Source organism: Oncorhynchus tshawytscha, linkage group LG05 (genome assembly GCF_018296145.1).
Source record: "Oncorhynchus tshawytscha isolate Ot180627B linkage group LG05, Otsh_v2.0, whole genome shotgun sequence".
In the NCBI taxonomy this organism is placed as follows: Eukaryota; Metazoa; Chordata; class Actinopteri; order Salmoniformes; family Salmonidae; genus Oncorhynchus; species Oncorhynchus tshawytscha.
Genome location: NC_056433.1, coordinates 35,889,686 through 35,917,077, shown reverse-complemented (window position 1 = coordinate 35,917,077; position 27,392 = coordinate 35,889,686). Strand labels below are relative to the sequence as shown.

The following is a 27,392-nucleotide window of genomic DNA, read 5'->3' as shown; positions in this document are numbered from 1 at the left end:
TTTCACATTCCATCCCGAGGTCATGGGTGGTGCTCTGCCAGGAAGCCTTGACAAGCACATCAGGTGCAGGCAATTAAGAATATCGTCAGCAGCTAGGAAGAGAGGCCCAACTCGGCTGAAAACCCTCCAGCATGTACAGTTTTTTTATTTTTTCGCTCACCAAACAAGGAGTTTTTGTATTGAGGTCAATGAGTGTGTCAAATTTGGTCAACAAAATAATAAAAATACTTTCTACATAAGGTTTATTTGATCGAATGGAAGTTGTGTCATGTTTAAGATGTTACGAGTGTACTGATATAAGTACGACAGCCAATTTGAGAAGAAAAACCCCCCACTTTATATCGGGGTCTAGAGATGGCTATGCATATTCATGAAATGAGGCTGGGAGCATAGCATCTCTCCATTGAATACTGGCTGTTGACATTAACAACCTTCATTGAATATTTTTTTAAATGACTACAATAATGAGGTGTACCCACCAATCCAAAGAAAGGGTAGGCGGGAACTAGACATCCCGCCACGCCACTTTGTAGACAGCAACTCCAATTGTTAGGGCAGAGAGTGTCACGATCGTCGTAATGAGTAGATCAAGGCGCAGAGTTACAATTTTTTTTAATATTTCGAAACTCAGCTAAACAAGCACAAACGAACCGTGCCGCTACTGATTTGCACACAGGCAACTAAATGTAGACTAGATCCCACGAATAACCATGGGGAAAGGTCTACCTAAATATGATCCCCAATCAGAGACAACGATAAACAGTTGCCTCTGATTGGGACCCATATCAGGTCACCATAGAAATACAATTTCACCTAGATGACTGACCCAAGTCACTATCACGCCATCTCTCTATCACGTGACAGAGAGATGTTCACTATATATCCAAAAGTATGTGTACAACCCTTCAAATGAGTGGATTCAGCTATTTCAGCCACACCCGTTGCTGACAGGTGTATAAAATCACGCACAAAGCCATGTAATCTCCATAGTCAAACATTGGCAGTAGAATGGCCTTACTGAAGAGTTTAGTGACTTTCAATGTGGCACCGTCATAGGATGACACCTTTCCAACAAATCAGTTTGTCAAATTACTGCCCTGCTAGAGCTGCACCAGTCAACTGTAAGTGTTGCTATTGTAAAGTGGAAACGTCTAGGAGCAACAATGGCTCAGCAGCGAAGTGGTAGGCCACACAAGCTCACAGAATGGGAACTCCAAGTGCTGAAGCACGTAAAAATCGTCTGTCCTCAGTTGCAACACTCACTACCAAGTACCAATCTGCCTCTGGAAGCAATGTCGGCACAAGAACTGAAACACGAAATGGGTTTCCATGGCTGAGCAGCCTAAGATCACCATGCGCAAGCATTGGCTGGAGTGCTGTAAAGCTCGCCGCCATTGGACTCTGGAGCAGTTGAAACGCGTTCTCTGGAGTGATGAATCATGCTTCACCATCTGGCAGTCCGATGGACAAATCTGTGTTTGGCGAGTGCCAGGAGAACGCTACCTGCACCAATGCATAGTGCCAACTGTAAAGTTTGGTGGAGGAGGAATAATGTTCTGGGGCTGTTTTTCATGGTTTAGGCTTACTTATTTCAGCATGACAATGCCCCTGTGCACAAAGCGAGGTCCATACAGAAATGGTTTGTAGAGGTTTTGGAAGAACTTGACTGGCCTGCACAGAGCCCTGACCTCACCCCAGTCAAAGACCTTTGGAATGGATTGGAACACCGACTGCGAGCCAGGCCTAACCGCCCAACTTCAGTGACCGACCTCACTAATGCTCTTGTGGCTGAATGGAAGAAAGTCCCTGTAGCAATGTTCCAACATCTATTGGAAAGGCTTTCACGAGGCGTGGAGGCTGTTATAGCAGCTATGGGGGGACCAACTCCATATTAATGCCGATGATTTTGGAATAAGATGTTCAACAAGCAGATGTCCACATACTTTTGGTCATGTAGTGTATCTTGTCAGTACATACAGCAGGTTTTCATCAAGGATCTCTCTGTACTTTGCTCTGTTCATCTTTCCCTCGATCCTGACTTGTCTCCAAGTCCCTGCTGCAGAAAAACATCCCCACAGCATGATGCTGCCTCCACCATGCTTCATCGTAGGTATGGTGCCAGGTTTCCTTCAGATGTGACGCTTGGCATTCAGGGCAAAGAGTTCAATCTTGGTTTCATCAGACCAGAGTATCTTGTTTCTCATGGTCTGACAGTCCTTTAAGTGCCTTTTGGCAAACTCCAAGTTGGCTGTCATGTGCCTTTTACTGCGGAGTGGCTTCTGTCTGGCCACTCTACCATAAAGCCCTGATTGGTGGAGTACTGCAGAGATAGTTGTTCTTCTAGAAGGTTCTCCCATCTCCTCAGAAGAACTATGGAGTTCTTGTTCACCTCCCTGACCAAGGCCCTTCTCCCCCAATTGCTCAGTTTGGCCTGGCGGCCAGCTCTAGGAAGAGTCTTTGTGGTTCCAAACTTCTTCCATGTAAGAATCATGGAGGCCACTCTGTTCTTGGGGGTTCTTTTAATGCTGCAAAAATGTTTTGGTACCCTTCCCTGGATGACACAATCTTGTATAGACAGTTGTGTGTGTGCCTTTCCAAATCATGTCCAATCAATTGAATTTACCACAGGTGGACTTCAATCAAATTGTAGAAACAAATTAGCAAAAAAAAAAACTGTTGTTTTCGCTTTGTCATTATGGGGTATTATGTGTAGATTGGTGTTGTTTGTTTTTATTTAATTCAGACCCCTTCCCATTTGTATTTAATTCGTTTTAGAATAAGGCTGTAATGTAACAAAATGTGAAAAAAGGGAAGGGGTCTGAATACTTTCCGAATGCATTGTATAAAAAGATGGTCAGAACCATGTTTGTGTAGGCCTATGATTCCTCATATATACCAAATGAATGGAAAATCTACATTTCCAAGAGGATAGCTTGTGTTTTGAGTGTCTCCACCGGCTATTTTTGTGGAAGCATTGTTGTCTATAGTGTATGGAAGCCCAAATGTCGATACTATCAAAAAATTGAGAAACTTAAATCAGATACTTTTCGAGATACTATCTAAAATGTTTTAGATACTATGTAAACATTTCGAGCTACTATCAAACAGTTTTTAGATAGTATCAAAAAATCTAGATTTTAAGTCAACATTTTTAGATATTTTCCACCATAATTGGCAAATAAATTCATTAAAAATCATACAATGTGATTTTCTGGATTTTCTTTCCTCATTTTGTCTGTCATAGTTGAAGTGTACCTATGATGAAAATTACAGGCCTCTCTCATCTTTTTAAGTGGGAGAACTTGCACAATTGGTGGCTGACTAAATACTTTTTTGCCCCACTGTATGTACGTCAACATTTCAAGATACTGACTTGAAATTTAGAGATGAAAACTCGAAATTCTTAGAAAGTAGAACATTATCCCCTGTGAATTTATATCTGTGATCTTTGTTTGTATGTTACCAGTTCGTCTTGTCTCGTCAAGCCTACCAGCGTTTTCCCTGTACTCTTCTCTAGTCCCTGTTTTCTAGTTTTCCTGGTTTTGACCATTCTGCCTGCCCTGACCCTGAGCCTGCCTGCCGTTCTGTACCTTGTGATACTGCCCTGGATTACTGACCTCTTCATGCCCTGACCCTGAGCCTGCCTGCCATTCTGTATCTTTCGGACTCTGCTCTAGATTACTGACCTCTGCCTGCCCTTGCACCCTGTTTTTGTAAAGAACTTTTGTTACTTCGAACTGTCTGGATCTGGGTCTTATCCAGAGGTCTGATAGTACAAACTGACCAAGCAGACTCGGACCAGCTCTGCAAGGCCAAAAAGCCACCATTGGGAGACATGAGGAGTTACTTTGAGGTCTTCTAGATGGATTCCAGACCTTGCCAGAACGCCATGACTGTGCCTTGAATACATTGCTGGAGCAATTCCGCGGACTATCTGTGAAGCAGCCGGCCACGACACTAGCCTCCCAGCCCCAAATAACACCTCTGTCAGAAGTGCATCCTTCCAGGCCACCCCGGCTTCCCGAGAACCCTGCTTATCTCCTCCAAAACGCTTTGCTGGAGGGTCAGGAACATGTCGGGCGTTTCTCTCCCAGTATTCCTTCTTCGAGCTGCAGCCCTCGTCCTTCCCCTCGGACCACTCGACGATAGCGTATCTCATAATGCTAATGTCCGGGAGGGTTCTCGCCTGGGCTACGGTGGTGTGGGATTAACAATCTGCCTTGTGTTTCAGCCTGGAGGAGTTTGTGGCTGAGGTGAAAAAAGGCTTTTGATTCTCCGTTGTCGGGAGAAAGGCTGCCCGGAAGTTACTCCAATTTCATCAAGACTCCCGCAGTGTGGCAGACTATGCGGTTGATTGCCGCACGTTGGCTGCCGAGAGTGCCTGGAACCCAGAATCCCTGTTCGACACATTCCTTCATGGATTATTGGAGGAGGTTGAGGATGAGCTCGCAGTTGCCTATGGATCTCGATTCGCTCATCGCCTTGACCATCCGAATCGAAGGGCGGCTACGGGGAGCGTAGGAGGGAGAGGAGGTCTGATTCGGGTCCCAATCGCTTGCCCAAGGATCCCCCCTTGCCTCCGAGGAACTCCGGAAGTCCCTGGCGTCTTACACCCCCGAGAGGATTCAAGCTTACCCGAGATCCCCAGAGAGTCTCCGAGGTCTGCCGACTCGCCTTTTTCGGAGCTGTGCAACTCGGCAAAGCTAGGCTGTCTCCAGCCGCATGTGTACGCAGACTTAACACCCAGAGTTGTCTTGCAGAACTCATTATGTGTTACCTGTCCTTTAAAGAGACCAGGCTCATCAGTAGGTATGAGTACTCTGGTGGGCCATACTGACAATTTTTCTTCTCCCCTTACTCGCACCCCACTCCAACTCAAGGTCATGAGCTGTCAACTCGAGCACAATTAATCTGTGCTTCAGTCTGATCATCTGTAGCCTACTGATAACAACCACAGCTGCAGGTAGCCTAGAGAAGCCTATGCGCTCTGATCCCCCCTGGCTAGAGGAAATGAGGCGGTAACGTCATGTATTTATAGCCTAAGCTATGTATTTATAGCCTAAAATAGGCCTATTTATTTGTGTTAAGAGAACGTGATTAAATTTGGTTTATATTCAAACTTCGGGTGGCTAGGTTACCAAGACTCAATCCAAAATGATTGACTGGAATGAATCAATCAACACAATAGTGATGACATACTGTGTGAGTAATTACAGATGCTATGATGCAACCCTGCATAAAGCAAGCTCAGCCCTGTTAGTCCAGTTTGAAAAAATCTGGTCCCATCATAGCCCATAGAAAACTGTTTACAGCTGATTTACTACTGTCTGGTAAACTATGTTTATTACTAGGGCCCAGAGTTTTACCTGGTTAAGTTAGCCTACCAGATCAGGAAAACTCGGAGCCCCAGGGCAACACCTCTGAAATTACCACAGAATGTGTTACAAAGAAAGAAACCTATCCTATAAGTATGGTCTACTATCTCACATTTTTAGTTAGTATCTCTAAATTCGAACGTGCTTATCTCTAAATTTCGACTTACTATCTTAAACATTGAGATACTATCTCGAAATTTTTAGAATGTAGGCTATCAACATTTTAAAAAATAGTGGCGTGAATGGGCTTCCAAAATCATGGATGTATGTTTATAACTCAAGCTAGTCTATGACTATGCTATAAAAAGTAGCACCCAGGGGACCCATAATTGCCCTTGCCCATTATTGCTGTTGATCAGTTGCCTGGCCAAGCGCTGGCGCCCCTTTAAAAGGCTCTCCATGTGGCCCTCACATGTGATCGGACATACAGCGGCTCCTGGATGATGCTATTATGTAAAAACACGCTACATTGCAAAAATAAGGTGTTTTATTTAAACATGCTGCAGAAAATATTTCAGCGTTTTTTTTTCTGCTTTTGAAGACCGTTCGGCTTGAGGATGGTTACACTTTTCACTGCCAGTGCAATAGAATAGGCTAACAACACTTCAGCTGCGAGCAGTCTTGTTTGTGAGACTGGTGCGCAACTGAAAACTGCCTTGTACTGCCATAACGGATCAAGCGACGTATTTCTCTACACTTCAGCGGTATCAACTCGTGTGTGGAAACAGATCCGTGTTTGAGTTGGATGTAACGCTGGTAAACAGTTCCAGGGAGTATGCTACCTTTCCGAGAATAGGAGGGTGGTTGGAGTGGTTTTGCTTCTTTCGTCGTTTATTTTTTTTTTCGGGGGGTTCCTCGAATAGAGTGTAGGAAAGCTAGAGGAAGCCAAATCTAATCATTCGACATTGACTTTCGAGGAAGGCTGAGTGAGACGAGCACTTAAAAGTCAAGAACAGAAGCCAGCAAGCCCCCAGCGTCGGACTAACGTTGGACGCTGGTGCGTCGTGTTTAGCGATATATCCACCTCTTCACAACAAGGTGTCCTGGTCGGGATTATACTGTAGATCGCCTACCTAATGTATTGTGAACTTGCCTAGGGAGGAGAGTTGCCACAGAGACCCACACGGGTGAGTAGCTTGCGTTGCTATCTCTTTTTCAGTTGTTTCGGGCAAGTACGTTAGCTAGCGCTAATGCCAGTAAACTAGCTCATACGATGTAGTCGTTCTTCCATTTGATGGCGTTTGTTTTTGTTTCGAGTCGGGTGTATGGGCATTCGTGAGGCAAATGGCCATGGAAATAGGAAGATGTTTTTGGGGAGTGGTAGCTACTTGGCTTGTGCAGCCAGACAGCGTGCGTGATGTACACTGCCTGGCCATCCACGCCAGCTCGGCTACTCGTAACTGCTACTCGTGTTAGCCAAGTGCGAATTCGAGCAATAACCGACTCGATGTTGTAGATCTGATCCCAAAAGCATGCATTCGTTTTGCTGTATGGTGTAGTTGGCAATGCGTGGATGTTAGTATCAATATTATCCATCGTGAAACGGTCATTGTTGGCTTGCATGCTCAACAGGAGAATAAAATGAGACTAATTGGATAGGTAGACTGCTTAACTTTTGTCCGTATGATCCCTTCTAACATGTGTTAAGCTTAATGAACCTATATTGTTATTTTGTCGCATGTTTCTCTGTCAGTATCATGGTAGTGTGTGTGTGTGGCACTACACCGGTAGGCAGGAGACTCCGGAAAAGTGCGCAGATCAGTTCGCTATTTTGCGTAATCTAGCGTTGATATCACATCTGTTTTAACATTGAGTTCCACAGATGCTGATAAAGATGCTTAACCTCTCGAATGAGAACATTTCTTCTGCAGTTTTGAATTGTGGGTGAACCAATAGTCGTTCACTCACTGTGACACATGCAGGCAGGTGCGTTGAATAGTCGATGTCACAATATCTGATGGGCCAACGTTCCATTTACGGCATAAAGATGACATCATGCATGCATTTCATTCCCACGTTAGAGTTTGCGTTGTAACGTGCCTTCCAGGTTATTAACTAACTTGTGAGCTCCTATTAGTTGAAACGGTGGTTGCCTGCTAAGTGATGACATTCAAACTGCCATATTATGCAGACAATCACAGGAATTGTCCAGCATATTTATCGATCATTGGTTAAATCAAAACTATTGCTCACCCATGACCTGAACATGTCACTCGACTACTTCAATAATGTGGCACAATGGTCATATCAGTTGTTATGGTAGCTGACTACTGTTCCCCTACCTTGTAACAATATTGTTGTTGAGAATTGTTACATTTCCATTGGCTTAAAGGTTGAGAGCTCAAGTTGAAGGGGGATAAAAACGTCTGGGTGCGAGACTGAGCAGCATGTCACACCAACCCCTTCAATGCAATGGGTCCGTGTCCACATGTACTGTATAAACTGGTCTAAGCTGTTTAGGTGATGCTTAAATCTGGTTTTGAACCCCCCTTGGAAACAACAACAAGGAAATGTACCTTGCCATTTAGGTAGGTGGGGAAGGTGGTACAGCACGGATGTGTCATCAGATAAATGGTCTGGGAAATGACCACTTTGTATTAGTCTCTCTGCCTCTCTCCTTCCTGCTACATCTTACCAGAGCTGGGAAAAACAACTCGGATAGTTTGCCTTGTTTCACCATTTGTAAGGATTTGTGTTTCCCTGTTTTTGTTTTACTGAAGCAATGTTTGTCTATTTGCAGGTTTAGGCATTGGTTTAACAAATGAATGTCTAATCTTTGACTCCTTGGTTTATTGCAGTTTAGACAATCTCTGGGTATATAAAATTATTCTTCAGCCACTAGCTGTAGTTGTCTTGAGTGTTTGCCTAATGCAAACTTTGGTTGTATCAGAGGTTTCATCACATTATAATGCAGTGGACTCCTGATAAATGTACCTGTGTTCATTTCGTCAACAAAAATGGTGACATTTGTCTAACACCTATTTTTCAGTGGTAATTGATGAGACTATAACTGACTAAATGGACCCATAAACTATAACTAAACGAAAAGATTTATAATTTCAGTTGACTGAAACGAGATGAGAGAGAGAGTTATCTCTGCGACAATCTGACTACTAAGTGGACCGGACAGTAGTTTTTGGAGAGATTGAGAGCTTTTTCAGTGATAAGCAGCGCAGTTCTGTTCAGCAGTTGGAAGGAATTGGCACATACACAGCCGATATCACGCAGGCGCCACCAGCCCTCTACACCAAACAAAAATATAAAGGCAACTTGAAACCATTTCTAAGATTTTACTGAATTACAGTTCATATTAGGAAATCGGTCAATTTAAATAAATAAATTAAGCCCTAATCTATGGTTTCACATGACTTCAAAATGCAGATAAGTATGTGTTGGTCACAGATACCTTTAAACAAAAGTAGGGGCAGCCTCGTGTAACACTACACACCTCCTTCCCATAGAGTTGATCAGGCTGTTTGTGGAACGATGTCCCACTCCTCTTCAATGGCAGTGTGAAGTTGCTGGATATTGGCAGGAACTGGAGCACACTGTTGTACACAATGATCCAGAGTATCCCGAGCGTTGCTCATTGGGTGTCCTGTCTGAGTATGCAGGCCATGGAAGAACTGGGACATTTGCAGCTTCCAAGAATTGTTTACAGATCCTTGTGACATGGGGCCGTGCATTATCATTCTGAAACCATGAGGTGATGGAGACGAATGAATGGCACGACAATGGGCCCCAGGATCTTGTCAGATCTCTGTGAATTCAAATTACCATCGACTTAAAATGCAATTGTGTTCATTGTCCACAGCTTATGCCTGTCCATACCATAACCCCAACATCGGTAAACCATTCGGCCATACTGCCATCTGCCCAGTACAGTTGAAATGATTTGATTAATCCGTGAAGAGCACACTGCTCCCAGTGGCGATCCAAAAAATGTGCATTTGCCTGCTGAAGTCGGTTACGATGCCTAACTGCAGTCAGGTCAAGACTCTGGTGAGGGCAACAAGCACGCAGATGAGTTTTCCTGAGATGGTTTCTGAGCATTTGTGCAGACATTCTTCGGTTGTGCGAACCCACAGTTTCATCAGCTGTCCGGGTGGCTGGTCTCACGATTTTGCAGTTGAAGAAGCCAGATGTTGAGGTGCCGTGGATACACATGGTCTGTGGTTGGGAGGCTGGTTGGACGTACTGCCAAATTCTCTAAAATGATGTTGGAGGCAGCTTTTGGTAGAGAAAATAACATTCTCTGTGAAAAGCTTTGGTGGACATTCCTGCAGTCAGCATGCCATTTTGCACTCTCACTCAACTTAAAACACCTGTGGCATTGTGTTGAGACACAACTGCACATTTTAGTGGCCTTTTATTGTCCCCAACACACGGTGCACCTGTGTAATGATCATGCTGTTTAATCCGCTTCTGGATATGGCACACCTGCCAGGTGGATGGATTATCTTGCCAAAGGAGAAATGCTTAACATTTGACAAGATTTTTGTGCGTATGCAACATTTCTGGGATCTTTTTATTTCAGCACATGAAGCATGTTTGTGTTTTTGTTCATTGTAGTTAACTAGGCAAAGGGTAGCTAAACACAAGATGCTTTACAAAATTACAAACAATTGCAGCATTGAGTTTAGAAGTCTAGCTATGTTTTTCTTTGCCTAGAGTAGAGGAAAGTAGTCTCTTTGAATTTGTAGTATCACTCAACCCTCCCACTTTTCACACTACATTTCATAGCCAGGCTCGGTAGCCAAGTTTTCTTTCTCAAAAAAATGTCTTGATAGCCCTTACCATTCAAAAGATATGAGTTTTTTAATTTCTATCGTGCTTTGGTGGTCCGTATTCTACTCTCATAAAGGATGTTGCGGGCTGTTTTTAAAACTAGGCTACTTGCAGACCAGACTGGGAACATGACCAGTAACCTACAGTGCACTCAAAGTATTCAGACCCCTTTACTTTTTCCACATGTTGTTAGGTTACAGCCTTATTTTAAAATGGATTTAAATAATCCTCCCCTCATCAATCTACACACAATACCCCATAGTGACAAAGTAAAAACATGTTTAGATTTATATTTTGTGCAAATTTAAAAATAAATAAACAGATTGTTTTAGTATTCAGAACCTCTGTACTTTTGAAGCACCTTTGGCAGCGATTACGGCCTTGACTCTTCTTGGGTATGACACTACGAGCTTGGCACACCTGTATTTGGGGAGTTTCTCCCATGCTTCTCTGCTGATCCTCTCAAGCTCTGTCAGGTTGGATGGGGAGTGTTGCTGCACAGCTATTTTCAGGTCTCTCCAGAGACGTTTGATCGGGTTCAGGTCCGGGCTCTGTCTGGGCCACTCAAGGACATTGAGACTTGTCCCGAAGCCACTCCTGTGTTGTCCTGGCTGTGTGCTTAGGGTCATTGTCCTGTTGGAAGTTGGAACCTTTGCCCCAGTCTGAGGTCCTGAGTCCCTCGATTCTGACTAGTCTCCCAGTCGCTGTAAAACATCCCCACAGCATAATGCTGCCACCACCATGCTTCATTGTAGAGATGGTGCAATGTATCCTCCAGATGTGACACTTGTCATTCAGGCCAAATAGTTCAATCTTGGTTTCATCAGACCAGAGAATCTTGTTTCTCATGGTCTGAGAGTCTTGAGGTGCCTTTTGGCAAACTCCAACTGGACTGTCAAGTGCCTTTCACAGAGCGGCGTCCGTCTGGCCAGGCTACCATAAAGGCCTAATTGGTGGAGTGCTGAAGAGATGGGAGAACCTTACAGAAGGACAACCATCTCCACAGAGGAACTCTGGAACTCTGTCAGAGTGACCATCGGGTTCTTGGTCACCTCCCTGACCAAGGCCCTTCTCCCCCGATTGCTCAGTTTGGCCGGGCGGCCAGCTCTAGGAAGAGTCTTGGTGGTTCAAAACTTCTTCCATTTAAGAATGCTGAAGGCTACTGTGTTCCTGGGGACCTTCAATGCTGCAGAAATGTTTTGGTACTCTTCCCCAGATCTGTGCCTCAACACAATCCTGTCTCGGAGCTCTACGGAGAATTCCTTCGACCTCATGGCGTGGTTTATGCTCTGACATGCACTGTCAGCTGTGGGACCTTGTATAGACAGTTATGTGCCTTTCCAAATCATGTCCCATCAATTGAATTTACCACAGGTGGACTCCAATCAAGTTGTGGAAACATCTCAAGGATGGTCAATGCAAACGGGATGCACCTGACCTCAAGTTCGTCTCAACAAAGGGTCTGAACACTTATGTAAATAAGTGATTTTTATTTTATACATTTGTTAACATTTCTAAACCTGTTTTTGCTTTGTCATTATGGGGGTATTAAGCCATCAGCATACCACCCTGCTGGCTTGCTTCTGAAGCTAAGCAGTGTTGGTCCTGGTCGGTCCCCAGATGCGGCTAGAAGTGGTGTTGAAGGGCCAGTAGGAGCCACCCTTTCCTTTGGTCTAAAAAATATATCCCAATGCCCCAGGACAATGATTGACATTGCCTGGTGTAGGGTGCCGTCTTTTGGATGGGACATTAAACTGGTGTCCTGACTCTGGTCACTAAAGTTCCCATGGCACTTATGGTAAGACTAAGGTTGTTAACCCTGGTGTCCTGGCTAAATTCCCAATCTGGCCCTCATACCATCAGGGTCATTTAATCATCCCAAGTTTACAATTGGCTCATTCATCCCCCTCTCCCCTGTAACTATTCCCCAGGTTGTTGCTGTAAATGAGAATGTGTTTTCAGTCAACTTACCTGGTAAAAATTAAACAAATATTGTGTGTAGCTCACTGAGTATTTTAATTTAATCAGTTTTAGGAAAAGTCTGATGTAACAAAATGTGGAAAAAGTCAAAGGGTCTGAATACTTTCTGAAAGCACTGTATCTGCAAACATTTGGTAGCACAGAAAGGGATAGGAAACAATTTGACTAAATTCCTCTTTCCACGACACACGCCAGCAGCATACCACCCTGCATCCCACTGCTGGCTTGTCTGACGCTAAGCAGGGTGGGTCCTTGGATGGGAGACCAGATGCTGCTGGAAGTGGTGTTGGAGGGCAAGTAGGGGGACTCTTCCCTCCTAACCTAAGGAGATCCCAATGCCATAGGACAGTGACGGGGACATTGCCCTGTGTAAGGTGCAGTCTTTCAGGTGGGACATTAAACGGGTGTCCTGACTCTCTGTGGTCATTTAAAAAAATCCTATGGCACTTATCGTAAGAGTAGGTGTGTTAACCCCGGTGTCATGGCTAAATGTCCAACTTGGCCCCATTTTTCATTATGGCCACCTAATCCTCCTCCTAATTGGCATATATCACTCTTCACATCTCCACCTGGTGTGGTGAGCGTTCTGGCACAAAAATGGTTGCCGTGCATTACCCAGGTGGGTGCTACACATTGGTGGATGTGGTGAGTTTCGCCCTAGTATTTAAAGCGCTTTGAGTAGAAAAGTGCTATATACATTTTTATTCATTATTATATCTGACTGGGTAAATCACTTTATTTTGAATTAATGTGGACCCGGGGGTTCAGACTTGAGCATTTGGCCCAGAACTCGGGCACTGGGACTCAGACTTCAGTCATAGGAACTTGTGGCTCGACTCATGACTTGACTGACCATTGGTGACTTTGAGCCGAGCACAGGGGACTTGAGGTTTAGTGATTTGACTACATCTCTTGGTCGAAACGGTCTTTAGCTCCCCTTGTACTTTAGGACACCAATATGGAGGTGCAACCTGGACTACTTTGCAGCAATGTACAGAGCCTTCAAAGTATTCACACCCCTTTACTTTTTCCCACATTTTGTTACAGCCTGAATTTAAAATAGATTAAATTGAGATGTTTTGTCACCGGCCTACACACAATACCCCATAATATCAAAGTGGAATTGTATTTTTTGAAATTTTAAAGAATGTATTAAAAAGGAAAAGCCTTAAGTATTCAACCCTTTTGTTATGGTATGTCAAAAATACATTGAGGTAAAAATGTGCTTAAGTCACATAAGTTGCACAGACTTACTGTGTGTGGATTTCACCATGAAGTTGATTTTTAAAACGGTTACAGTTTGATAACTGAGGATGGATCAACAACATTGTATTTACTCTACAATACTAACCTAATTGACAGAGTGAAAAGAAGGAAGCCTGTACAGAATACAAATATCCCAAAACATACTGCAACAAAAAAATGTGAATACAAAGTTTTATGTTGTATTAGGTTTGCCACCAACACATTACTGAGTACCACTCTCCATATTTTCAAGCATTGTGGTGGCTGCATCATGTTATGGGTATGCTTGTCTTTGTTAACACTAGAACCGCTGGGCCTTAATGGACTCCCCTTAAAGCTAATGAACAGTAATTCTGACTGCAACTTTCTAACAGTGTAATTAATATATTTCATAAATGCTATCGCAAAAATAATCCTTTGGTTGTGAAGGCCTTGGGTTACATTTAGAATATGATTTTTTATTTGATTTCAAATAACAAAATAGTTTTTTGTTAGTTTGCTACTACAGGCTGTATGTAAAAACCAAAAACACTTGTTCAATCAATTTTGTTTGCGGAGTGCCTTTTGTTATAGCTATGAAATAGAAAGCATATGTAACAGCTTCTTTTATATAAAAATACCCCAACCACCAATAGTCACGGTCAAAAGACACGCGGTCAGATGATTACATTAGTAGCCTAAACATCATTATAAGCACCAGGTGGCCTTGATAAACTGTGAATGCAATTAAGGCGTTCTAATGAATGTGTCGACATGAAAGCAGTCAAACATAGTCTGTTAGCTCATGCTTATTGTGTACAATTTTACACTGACATCAGTTGGATTTCATTATGCTGTAATCTATTGTCCTAACAGTTGACACAATTTTTGTTGTTGTAACTTTCACTTGCTTGACACACTTTGACATACCTTTTTTGTTTGGTTGTGGCAGGTAATAGTCTCCGGTTTTCTCTTTGTGTCTGTTGTCTTGTCATTCTTCAGCACCGTTGCGCGGCTGTGCAGGTGCCTTATTTTGTGCACAGGGAGGGAGCTCCCATCTCACTTTGTTCATGGTACCGGCCAGACTTGTTTTCTTTGCAAGCAAATGGCATTGCTCGTGAAGTTACGAAATTGTCCATGGTGACATTTCTCCCCTTGTCAAGGGAAGGTCTCAGACATTCGCTCACCTGCTGCCCCGATGCGGATGTTTTCCCGGATATTGAAAGCCGTTCAGCATGTGCAATTACACACACACTCTCACAGTGTAGCCTACTCCAAGTAGACCAGAGGAGACTGATAAGACTGCTTTGATTCAGTGAGCTGTTATAGGTATCATACCATTAAAAAAACATATTTATCATTAGAATGGACCAATCAATACAATGTCCCGCCCTGTTCTTCATTCACTATTGGTGATTACATAATTATGCACAATTTGCAACTCCCACTTTCTCCCCATAATACTTTACTTAATTTGATCTGTTATGTGTGAAATTTCTGAATATTTTAGGTTCAGTTTCAAGGCAATTATCACGTATATTATCAGCTGGGCACTTTCAACCGTCATAAAGGAGTGGTGCGGTCGCAGTGCTGTTTTAATATTAAGATTCTAACACAGTGTGTTTATATAGACTTATTTAGGAAAAGTCAAGGATGGAGGGGGGCATGACTTAAAAATGTATGAGCAGTCAAAATGACTGCTTTTACAGTTCTAGTGTTTAGGACTGGGGAGTTTCAGGATACAAAAACAGCAAACAAACAGAATGGAGCTAAAGCACATGCGAATTCCTAGAGGGAAAACCCTGGTTCGGTCTGCTTTCCACCAGACACCGGGAGATAAAATCACCCTTCAGCAGGACTGTAACCTAAAACACAATGCCAAATCTACATGGAGTTTCTTACCAAGAAGACAGGGAATGTCCCTGCGTGGCCAAGTTTAAATCTACTTGGAAAATCTATGGCAAGACCTGAAAAATGGTTGTCTAGCAATGATCAACAACCAATTTGACAGAGCTTGAAGAATATAAATCAAATGTTGCACAATCCAGGTGTGCAAAGCTCTTCGACTTACCCGGCAAGATTCACACCTGTAATCGCAGCCAAAAGTTCCACAGTGTATTGACTCAGGGTTTTGAATACTTATGTACATTTTAGATTTCTGTATTTCATGCTTTCTTGCACTTTGTCATTATGGAGTATTGTGTGTAGATGGGCGAGAAACAAATAGATTTAATCCACTTTGAATGTGGGCTGTAGCACAACAAAATATGGAATAAGTCCAGGGGTATGAATACTTTCTGAAGGCACTATGTTTGTGCACGTGGAAGTCAGTGATTTATGTTGAGTATAGGTTGCGGCAATACAAATATAAGGTGACTAAAGTGAAAGGGCATTTCGTTTAATAAAATGGCCCACTGTTTTGTCATTTTTGACAAACTAGACTAAATCATCATCAAGCATGTGACAGACTTAATTATATTTGACTCAAAATGACTAAGACTAGACTAAAACTAAAAAAGAGTGCCAAAATGAAAACAACTGAAATGTACTGGCTTGGGACTGTTATGACCGTGCTGTGTGAAACTGAAACTAGGGATGTGAATCTTTCCCTTTCAAGACCATTTGATACGTTTCTAGATACATGGGCTCCGATATGATATAAGAACACATTTTTTTTTTTTTTTTTTTGAAACTATTCGGTTTGAGTAACATAATCAGAACTGGGAACAAAAATGATCTATAGGTCTACTGTTCCCGACCCAGAACCATTTATTTTAAAAGCATGGGAACTGGTTAATAATTTTCTTTTATGTTCAGGACATTTATTATATATATTTTTTGTCTCACAAATGCAACAAACCCCATATGGAAAGTCCTCCCTCTGTCAATCAGAAACTTCTTCCAGTGTCTACCAGCCAGCTGAAAATCTTTGCCTGTCTGTGTGTAGGCTACCTGCCCTTCCACCTCCGACGCATAGCTGTAGCCTACTGAGTTACATTGGTTATTCATTAGACCGGGAGAGAGATTTTTAATTGCAGAATAATGGATTAACCTTTTCAAATCTAGTTAGGGACACTATAGTTTTCACATTTGGATTTATTAACGACAGAAAGATAAGACGTGTTTTAAATTCTGGTGCCTCTCTGCGCACACACAAGCATGTTAGCTAGCTAGCTAGCTTCTCTGTTCCAAAGTTAAGCCAACTCTCTGAAGATCAGACATTCAAAGTTCCTCCATAGAAGCCGCTCCTCTGTAGGTAGAATTCTGTGGGCCTAATTCAGATAATGCATGTCATCACAAGATGCCCAGCGCTTTCAAGCCAAGCCTTCTCCTCTACCTTCTCTCACTCACTCCCCCAGTAGTGATGGGTCGTTCGAGGAACGAGTCAGCTCTAAGAGCCGGCTCTTGTAGGAGCCGGCTCGCATATCAGCAGAGCCGAATATATTTATTTAAAAAATTAAGAAATTCGATGAACGAAAAAAAGAGAAAATACCATAGGCCTAAATGCTCATGCGCACATGCATTCGTTCTGACTGTCTGCTCAGACTAACAGCCTCACCTGTTGATCCTGTCAGACACGCGGTGTCAACCAATGAACCAAAGATGCATGAGGGAGGGCCGAGCCAACTCACTCAGTCACACACTTAGCAGCCGAGGGGAGACCGAGGAAGGACAGCTGTGAAAACAACAGCTGGAAAATAAGTCGGAAGCACAGTAGCATTTGGATGCATTTTAATAATGTAGACAATGTTAGAGCACAGTGTAGAATTTGCCAAAACAAAATCTCACATAAAGCTGGTTATACACACAACTTACACCGGCATATGTGAACTGTGCACCCAACTGTGAAGCTAGCTGTAGTGGAGCTTCGAGAAACTAGCGGGCCTGCTAGTGATAGTGGTTGAGCCAGCACCTCCACACGTGGAGATGTATCCACTCAGTCAAGTAGGCCAACTCCACGACCCACAGCAACGGACTCTTCTATGGACCAGTTTATGCCAAAGTCTATGTCTGTAGCAAAACAAGGCCAAATAGATATTGAAAATGATTGCCACCAATTTCCAGCCATTTTCGATCGTGGAGGACCGAGGTTTTAGAAAATATAGCAATTGTCTAAATCCAATGTACACAATTGCAAGCAGGAAAGCCCTTTCAAAATCACTTATTCCACAGCTGTACAAGAGCACACAGGCGTCAGTGTGGGAAAGAGTCCATAAAGCTACGGCAATTTGCCTTAGCACTGACTGCTGGACACCACTGACCGCTGGACATCAAGGGTAATCACTTCTTACATGTCGGTTACATGTCACTTCATTGAAGATCTTTGGATGTCTAGCTGTCTTCTGGACTGCTTTGAGTTCAGTGACAGACACACCTCAGAGAACTTGGCAGAGGAACTGTTGAGAGTGGCCAGAGAAGGGCAAGTAGATGGAAAAGTTTCAAAATGGACACATCATCCATGTCTTGCACACACAATCAACCTGATTGTAAGAGATGCTCTGAAGGTGATAAAGCCCACTGTGGACAAAGTGAAAGCAGCTATGGAATACTTCCACAGGAGCACAGTAGGTGCTGAAAAACTAAAGTCTACACAGCGCCAGATGGGGATGCCTGAGCTGTGGCCTAAACAAGACTGCACTACAAGGTGGAATTCAACATTTTATATGTTGAAAGCGGTTTCTTGAGTCAACGGATGCCATCATCTCTACCCTGGCCATTGTCAATGCACCTGTTGATGCTCTGACCCAAGAGGAATGGGAGGTGTTGGAGGAGGTGTGCAGAGTCCTGGAACCCTTTGAGCAGGTCACTGTGGAGATCAGTGGAGAGAGGTACAGTAAGCAGTTATTACTACATTATTTAATCCAGTATTATATATGTATATGAGCAGAAGATGAGAATGTAGTATCAGTAGGCAAAACAGGAACCTGAACTAATAAGTTACTGTTCTCTCTTTTTAGCTACAGTTGAAGTAGGAAGTTGACATACACCTTAGCCAAATACATTTAAACTCAGTTTTTCTCAATTCCTGACATTTAATCCTAATAACAATTCCCTGTCTTAGGTCAGTTAAGATCACCACTTTATTTTAAGAATGTGAAATGTCAGAATAATAGTAGTGGTTTATTTCAGCTTTTATTTCTTTCATCACATTCCCAGTGGGTCAGAAGTTTAGACACACACACACACACACACACACACTCAATTAATATTTGGTAGCATTGCCTTTAAATTGTTTAACTTGGGTCAAACGTTTTGGGTAGCCTTCCGCAAGCTTAAGTTGGGTGAATTTTGTCCCATTCCTCCTGACAGAGCAGGTGTAACTGAGTCAGGTTTGTAGGCCTCCTTGCTCTCACACGCTTTTTCAGTTCTGCCCACAAATTTTCTATGGGATTGAGGTCAGGGCTTTGTGATGGCCACTTCAATACCTTGAATTAGTTGTCCTTAAGCCATTTTCCCACAACTTTGGAAGTATGCTTGGGTCATTGTCCATTTAGAAGACCCATTTGCGACCAAGCTTTAACTGGTGTCTCAAGACTAGTGTCTTGATGTTGCTTGAATACATCCACATAATTGTCCTCCTCATGATGCCATCTATATTGTGACGTGCACCAGTCCCTCCAGCAGCAAAGCACCCCCACAACATGATGCTGCCACCCCCGTGCTTCACGGTTGGGATGGTGTTCTTCGGCTTGCAAACCTCACCTTTTTCCTCCAAACATAACAATGGTCATTATGGCCAAACAGTTCTATTTTTGTTTCATCAGACCAGAGGACATTTCTCCAAAAAGTACGATCTTTGTTCCCATGTGCAGTTGCAAGCTGTAGTCTGGCTTTTTCATGGCGGTTTTGGAGCAGTGGCTTCTTCCTTGCTGAGCGGCCTTTCAGGTTATGTCGATCTAGGACTCATTTTACTGTGGATATAGATACTTTTGTACCCGTTTCCTCCAGAATCTTCACAGGGTCATTTTCTGTTGTCCTGGGAATTGATTTGCACTTTTCACACCAAAGTACGTTCATCACTAGGAGACAGAACGCATCTCCTTCCTGAGTGGTATGACGGCTGCGTAGTCCCATGGTGTTTATACTTATGTACTATTGTTTGTACAGATGAACGTGCTACCTTCAGGCTTCTGGAAATTGCTCCCAAGGATGAAACAGACTTGTGGAGGTCTACAACTTTTTTCTAAAGTCTTGGCTGATTTCTTTCCCATGATGTCAAGCAAAGAGGCACTGAGTTTGAAGGTAGGCCTTGAAATGCATCCACAGGTACACCTCCAATTGACTCCAATTGAATAATGACAATTAGCCTATCAGAAGCTTCTAAAGCCATGCCATTTTCTGGAATTTTCCAAGCTGTTTAAAGGCACAGTCAACTTAATGTATGTAAACTTCTGACCCACTGGAATTGTGACAATGAATTATAAGCAAAATAATCAGTCTGTACACAATTGTTGGAAAAATTACTTGTGTCATGCATAATGTAGATGTCCTAACCGACTTGCCAAAACTATAGTTTGTAAACAAGAAATGTGTGGAGAGGTTGAAAAATTTGTTTTAATGACTCCAACTTAAGTGTGTGTATGTGTATGTGTGTGTGTGTGTATGTATGTATATATATATGTATATATATATCAGTTTACACACACAACCAACAGCCTAATGACCAAACAAAATTGAGCAGTCGACTAATTGGGGTCAGCCCTAACATACATACAGTGGCAAGAAAAAAAGTCATGCCACAGCATCTCAATCGGGTTTAGGTCAGGACTCTGACTGGGCCTCTCCAGAAGGCGTATTTTCTTCTGTTGAAGCCATTCTTTTGTTGATTTACTTCTGTGGTCTGGGTCTTTGTCCTGTTGTGTGACCCAACTTCTGTTGAGCTTCAAATTGGCAGACAGATAGCCTTACATTCTCCTGCAAAATGTCTTGATAAACTTGGGAATTCATTTTGACGTCGATGATAGCAAGCTGTCCAGGCCCTGAGGCAGCAAAGCAGCCCCAAACCATGATTCTCCCTCCACCATACTTTATGGTTGGGATGAGGTTTTAATGTTGGTGCGCTGTCCCCCCACACACAAGGTTGTGTGTTCCTTCCAAACAAATCAACTGTAGTTTAATCTGTCCACAGAATATTGTTCCAGTAGCGCTGTGGAACATCCAGGTGCTCTTTCGCGAACCTCCGACGTGCAGCAATGGGTTTTTTTTGGCCAGCAGGGGCTTCTTCCGTGGTGGCCTCCCATGAACACCATTCTTGTTTTGCGTATCGTCAACAGAGATGGTAGCATGTTCCAGAGATTTCTGTAAGTCTTTAGCTGACACTCAAGGATTTTTCTTAACCTCATTAACCTCACTGAGCGTTCTGCACTGTGCTCTTGCTGTCGTCTTTGCAGGACGGCCACTCCTAGGGAGAGTAGCAACATCGCTGAACTTTCTACGTTTACAGACAAGGTGTCTTACTGTGGACTGCTGAACATCAAGGCTTTTAGAGATACTTCTGTAACCCTTTCCAGCTTTATGCAAGTCAACAACTCTTCTGAGATCTCTTTTGTTTGAGGCATGGTTCACATCTGACAATGCTTGTGAATAGCAAACTTAAATTCTGTGAGTTTTTTTATAGGGTAGAGCAGCTCTAACCAACATCTCAAATCTTGTCTCATTGATTGGACTCCAGGTTATGTAACTCCTGCCTCCAATTAGCTTTTGGAGAAGTCATTAGCCTAGGGGTTCACGTAATTTAAACATTCAGTGCAGGTTGGGAAAAGTATGTATTCAATATAGACAAGAAAAATACTTCTGGATAATTACATCTGCCACTTGTGATATGTGCATCAAAGTGAAGTGGATATTATTAGACCTGTGCATACAAGACTAGTGACTGTTGCGTAAATGTAACTGAATATATAAAACACAATTGAGACTTTAAACATTTTATAACAGGCGCAGGCAGGTTTTTTAGATTGGTAGGACTGAAAAAGTTGGTAGTATCATATGACACGGTATTACAGTATTGTAAAATGTTGGTATCATAAGCATCATGACGTTTACAGTGATATTACCGTGGTACCGGTATACTGTGCAACACTAATATATACACACTACATGACCAAAAGTGTGTGGACATACTCGTCAAACATCTCATTCCAAAATCATGGGCATTCATTTGGCATTGGTACAACAGCCTCCACTCTTCTGGGAAGGCTTTCCACTAGAAGTTGGAACATTGCTGCGGGAACTTGCTTCCATTCAGCTACAAGAGCATTAATGGGGTCGGGTACTGATGTTGGGCGATTAGGGCTGGCTCAGTCGGCATTCCAATTCATCCCAAAAGTGTTCGATGGGTTTGAGGTCAGGGCTCTGAAGGCCAGTCAAGTTCTTCAACAAATAATTTCTGTATAGCTCCCTATTTTTGATGCACGGGGGCATTGTCATACTGAAAAGGCCTTCCCCAAAATGCTACCAAATACTAATTGAGTGTATGTAAACTTCTGGCCCACTGGGAATGTGATGAAAGAATTTAAAGCTGAAATAAATCATTCTCTCTACTATTATTCGGACATTTTTGTATATACTGTGTGTGTGTGTGTGTGTGTGTGTGTGTGTGTGTGTGTGTGTGTTAAACGTTTTTAACGTTTTGACAGACTTACTCATTCAAGGGTTTATCTTTTTTACTCTGTTCTACATTGTAGAATAATAGCGATGACATCAACCATATGAAATTGCACATATGAAACCATGTAGTAACCAAAGTGTTAAACAAATCAACATATTTTATATTTGAGATTCTTCAAAGTAGCCACCTTTTGCCTTGATGACAGCTTTGCACACTCTTGTAATTCTCTCAACAGCTTTACCTGCAATGCTTTTCCCACATATGCTGAGCACTTGTTGGCTGCTTTTGCTTCACTCTGTGGTGAAGGAAAAACTTATCCCAAACCATCTCGGTTGGGTTGAGGTCGGGTGATTTGTGGAGGCCAGGTCATCTGATGCAGCACTCCATCACTCTCCTTCTTGGTCTAATAGCCCTTACACAGCCTGGAGGTGTGTTTTGGGTCATTATCCTTTTGAAAAACAAATGACAGTCCCGCTAAGTGCAAATCAGATGGGATGGCGTATCACTGCAGATTGCTGTGGTAGTCATGCTCGTTAAGTGTGCCTTCAATTCTAAATAAATCACAGACAGTGTCACGAGCAAAGAACCCCCCCCACACCATCACCCACTCCTCCTCCATGCTTCACGGTGGGAACCACAGATGCGCAGATCATCCGTTCACCTACTCTGCGTCTCACAAAGACACAGCGGTTGGAACCAAAAATCTAAAATTTGGTCTCCTCAGACCAAAGGACAGATTTCCTCCGGTCTAATGTCCATTGCTCGTGTCTCTTGGCCCAAGCATGTCTCTTCTTGTTGTCCTTTTAGTTGTGCTTTTTTTTGCAGCAATTCGACCATGAAGGCCTGATTCACGCAGTCTCCTTTTGAACAGTTGATGTTGAGATGTGTCTCTTACTTGAATCTTGTGAAGAATTTATTTGGGATGCAATCTGAGGTGCAGTTAACTCTATTGAACGTATCCTCTGCAGCAGAGCTAACTCTGGGTCTTCCTTTCCTGTGGCGGTCCTCATGAGAGCCAGTTTCATCATAGCGATTGATGGTTTTTGCGAAGGCACTTTAAAAATCTTTCAAAGTTCCTGACATTTTCCAGATTGACTGGCCTTCATGTCTTAAAGTAATGATGGACTGTTTCTCTTTGCTTATTTGGGTTTTTCTTGCCATTAATATGGACTTGGTCTTTTGCCAAATAGGGCTATCTTCTGTATGCTACCCATACCTTGTCACAACTGTTTGGCTCAAATGCATTAAGAAGGAAAATAATTCCACAAATGAACTTCTAACAAGGCACACCTGTTAATTGAAATGTGTTCCAGGTGACTACCTCATGAAGCTGGTTGAGAGAATGCCAATAGTTTTCAAAGCTGTCATCAAGCAAAGGGTGGCTACTTTGAAGAATCTCAAATATAAAAAATATTTTGATTTAAGACTTGCTTGGTTACTACATGTGTTATTTCATAGTTTTGATGTCTTCACTATTATTCTTCAATGTAGAAAATAAAGAAAAACCCTTGAATGAGTAGGTGTGTCCAAACTTTTGATGGATGGATGGATGTATGCATTTTACTTAAGTTTATTTAGGAAATATTTTCCTAACTGCTTTGTTGTTGTTTAAGGGCTTGTATGTTCAGCGCATGTGACAAATTAAGTTTGTATATCCATGTCCTCATTCATGACTCCGAGAAACATAGGATATTGGAGTTTTTCGGTCACGTTGATAGGATAGTGTCGAATGGCGCTCATCCAATTTGTTCTCCAGTGACTACACGTTCGCCAACAAAATGGCGGTCTAGATGCTCGCCAACGTAGTCTCGTCATGACGCAGCCTCTCTTGCCGCTGCTTCCTCTTTCGAGTCCCAGGGATCAGGGCCTCATCCGGGGTAAGCGGAACATTCAGAGCTGTAGAATCATTGATGTAAAAATCTTCACTCAAATCGAGGTTAGTGATCGTTATTCTGATGTCCACAAGCTGTTGTCAGTCATCGGATATGTTGGAGACTTTATGTAACAAAATGATCAGCGTAAAAAAAATCAAGCACGCAAAATAGCAGAATTGGACTGGAGCCCATAAAATGGAAGCTATCCACACTAGCACCATTTTCTGTGTGTGTGTGTAAATTATCTATATACTATCTAGGCACCTAAACTGAGTCACAAGGGAGACTAGGCATCTACCACCATCAGATTAGGGGGGAGCAATGTAGCCCAAAAAAAGTTTAAAACTTTCGGTACTAATGTCAAATGGCTCACGGATCAAGCCTGTCTATCAGCGCAGCTGACCCCTTATTATAGTGTGCACCGTGCCTGCTCCACTTTCTCATTGCTTGCCTGCACTGGGAGTCTGGGCTGCATCATGTTAGCTCCCCACTGCCTGCACTGGGAGTCTGGGCTGCATCATGTTAGCTCCCCACTGCCTGCACTGGGAGTCTGGGTTGCATCATGTTAGCTGCCCACAGCCTGCGCTGGGAGTCTGGGCTGCATCATGTTAGCTCCCCACTGCCTGCACTGGGAGTCTGGGCTGCATCATGTTAGCTCCCCACTGCCTGCACTGGGAGTCTGGGTTGCATCATGTTAGCTGCCCACAGCCTGCGCTGGGAGTCTGGGCTGCATCATGTTAGCTCCCCACTCATGCTGCACAGAAGTCAACACTCTTGAATAATCCGACATGGTATGTAGAACTGTTAATTACTGTTAGCAAAACAATGTCCATGCGGGTTAGCCTAGAACACTTTATAGTGCATGAAGAGACTGGTAGCTTCCAGCTTTGTAGGCTAACTGTCATGGCTAGTTGACCGCTAAAGCTAACATCAATTTTCTACCCTAGTACTTTGTGATGATGGTTTGCATATTATGCTGATTTCGAAGCTGATTGCCATCAAAAACCTCATTCACATTCTTTCTCTCATCTCTCTCAAAGAAGGTCTATTGCCTCAGCAAACTGACTGTGCTCTGACAGCTGCCCCCCTATTGCCTGGTGAATAACGTCATTACTGGTTAAAGAGCGACTGCCCCTAAAAAAAACTCATCCCTTAAACGGCCTATGTGACATCGATATGAGTCAAACATTTATTCTAGTATCAAAATTTTACAACAAAGTATTAAAAAGGATAATTTTGGTCATGAAGTCAGTCTCGTCTAAAAGGGAGTTTGGAACCTCAGTGAGTAAATGAAGGTTGGGTTAGGATTGCAATCATGTCAACAAATCGTGTCCCCTTTTGCCATGCTCCACGTGCAAATCGCCCCATCACCCACTTTGCTTGAATGGGGCTCTGTTTCATCGCCCCCAACCAACATGTTCAAAGGATCGTGACTGTTTTTAAGACTGAAAAGCCCATGCAATACATGCTTCCATCAGGATGCACAACCAACAACTATGGTTTGGATGCCCTGCCGAAAGACCCCATCATGCGGAATAGGAGGTTGGAGTACGTTGGTCCCCAGTGAGTATACCAGTACCTAGACCATAGACTGCTGGTTATGTATATTTTGATAGTGATAATGATTATCATCGCCAGCTAGCTACCAACTAAATAGCTGGTTAATGTTAGCCTACCCCAATACAACTCGGATTTGGCTTGGAAACAAGATAATATTTCAAAAGAAGACAAAGGTTTTCCTACTAATTATTTATGTTTGATGTCGCCAGATTGACTTCAGATGCAGTATAACTTTAAACCAACTAAGATCCATGCCACTGAGTTAGTGTAATTTAGATGAAACCGTCACTAGTCACCGAGATGCAACCCATTTCTAGGGCACTTAAATTATGCAGCTATGGTGGTACTGGCTAACTCATGTCAGACTACAACAGTGTATGAACTAGCAGCAACAAACTCAAACCAACCCAGGGCCATAGCAAAACATGTCACAGTTGGTTGCATAGTGTAACGGCCTCACCGGCCTGAATCTAATCCAATTAACATATGTAAAGCATATAATTAGCTTCCAAATGAGATTGTTATTTTTTGAGCTATGTTTATAATTGAGGGATGATGATAATCATTGACCCTGTTTTTCTGTTAGACAAATTTCACAGTTGGGTGCAAGACTGAAGCCCTGGTCATGAATGGATGCCGGTGACCTACCAGAAGGCGCAAAGGTGGGTATCATAACATGTCCAGCAATGTGATTGCAATTTTATATTTGTTTAATGACCCCCATTTAGCTGCTGCTAAGGCAATATTAAAAACATTACAATACGATTTCACCACACACTGTGTGCCCTCAGGCCTCTACTCTACTACCACATACAGTTGAAGTCGGAAGTTTACATACACCTTAGCCAACTACATTTAAACTCAGTTTTTCCACAATTTCTGACATTTAATCCTAGTAAAAATTCCCTGTCTTAGGTCAGTTAGGACCACTTTATTTTAAGAATGTGAAATGTCAGAATAATTAGTAGAGTGATTTTATTTCAGCTTTTATTCCTTTCATCACATTCCCAGTGGGTCAGAAGTTGACATGCACTCAATTAGTATTTGGTAGCATTGCCTTTAAATTGTTTAACTTGGGTCAAATGTTTTGGGTAGCCTTCCACAAGCTTCCCACAATAAGTTGGGTGATTTTGTCCCATTCCTCCTGACAGAGTTGGTGTAACTGAGTCAGGTTTGTAGGCCACCTTGCTCGGACGCACTCTTTCAGTTCTGCCAAAAAATGTTGTATAGGATTGAGGTCAGGGCTTTGTGATGGCCACTCCAATACCTTGACTTTGTTGTCCTTAAGCCATTTTGCCACAACTTTTGGAAGTATGCTTGGCGTCATTGTCCATTTGGAAGACCCATTTGCGACCAAGCTTTAACTTCCTGACTGATGTCTTGAGATGTTGCTTTGATATATCCACATAATTGTCCATCCTCATGATGCCTTTTATTTTGTGAAGTACACCAGTCCCTTCTGCAGCATAGCACCCCCAGAACATGAAGCTGCCACCCCCGTGGTTGGGATAGTATTCTTTGGCTTGCAAGCCTCCCCCCTTTTCCTCCAAACATAACGATGGTCATTATGTCAAACAGTTCTATTTTTGTCTCATCAGACCAGAGGACATTTCTCCAAAAAGTACAAATTTTGTCCCCATGTGCAGTTGCAAACCATAGTCTGGCTTTTTTATGGCGGTTTTGGAGCAGTGGTTTTTTTCCTTGCTGAGCGGCCTTTCAGGTTATGTCGATATAGGACTTGTTTTACTGTGTATATATATACTTTTGTGCCTGTTTCCTCCAGCATCTTCACACAGTCCTTTGCTGTTGTTCTGGGATTGATTTGCACTTTAATCACCAAAGTACGTTCATTTCTAGGAGACAGAACGTCTGTCCTTCCTGAGCGGTATGACGGCTGCGTGGTCCCGTGATGTTTATACTTGCGTACTATTGTTTTTACAGATGAACGTGGTACTTTTAGTCGTTTGGAAATTGCTCCCA

The 27,392-nt window shown here is 42.8% G+C and overlaps 1 protein-coding gene and 1 long non-coding RNA gene across 3 annotated transcripts in view; one reads left to right on the top strand and one right to left on the bottom strand.

Moving 5' to 3' along the window:
* The window catches only part of LOC112250565, a 68,011-nt gene extending 53,393 nt beyond the window's left edge, over nucleotides 1-14,618 (bottom strand). The window contains exon 1 of the long non-coding RNA XR_006083416.1: nucleotides 14,298-14,618. This is a non-coding gene — a long non-coding RNA (uncharacterized LOC112250565). The remainder of the gene's footprint in view (nucleotides 1-14,297) is intronic.
* Nucleotides 5,819-27,392, top strand: part of LOC112250564 (bromo adjacent homology domain-containing 1 protein) — an 86,452-nt gene continuing 64,878 nt past the window's right edge. Inside the window, exons 1-2 of one of the 2 annotated variants that reach the window (XM_042321842.1) lie at nucleotides 5,819-6,502; nucleotides 25,999-26,074. The gene's annotated coding sequence lies outside the window, so the exon portion shown is untranslated. The remainder of the gene's footprint in view (nucleotides 6,503-25,998; nucleotides 26,075-27,392) is intronic. The other variant, XM_042321841.1, reaches the window with a different exon arrangement.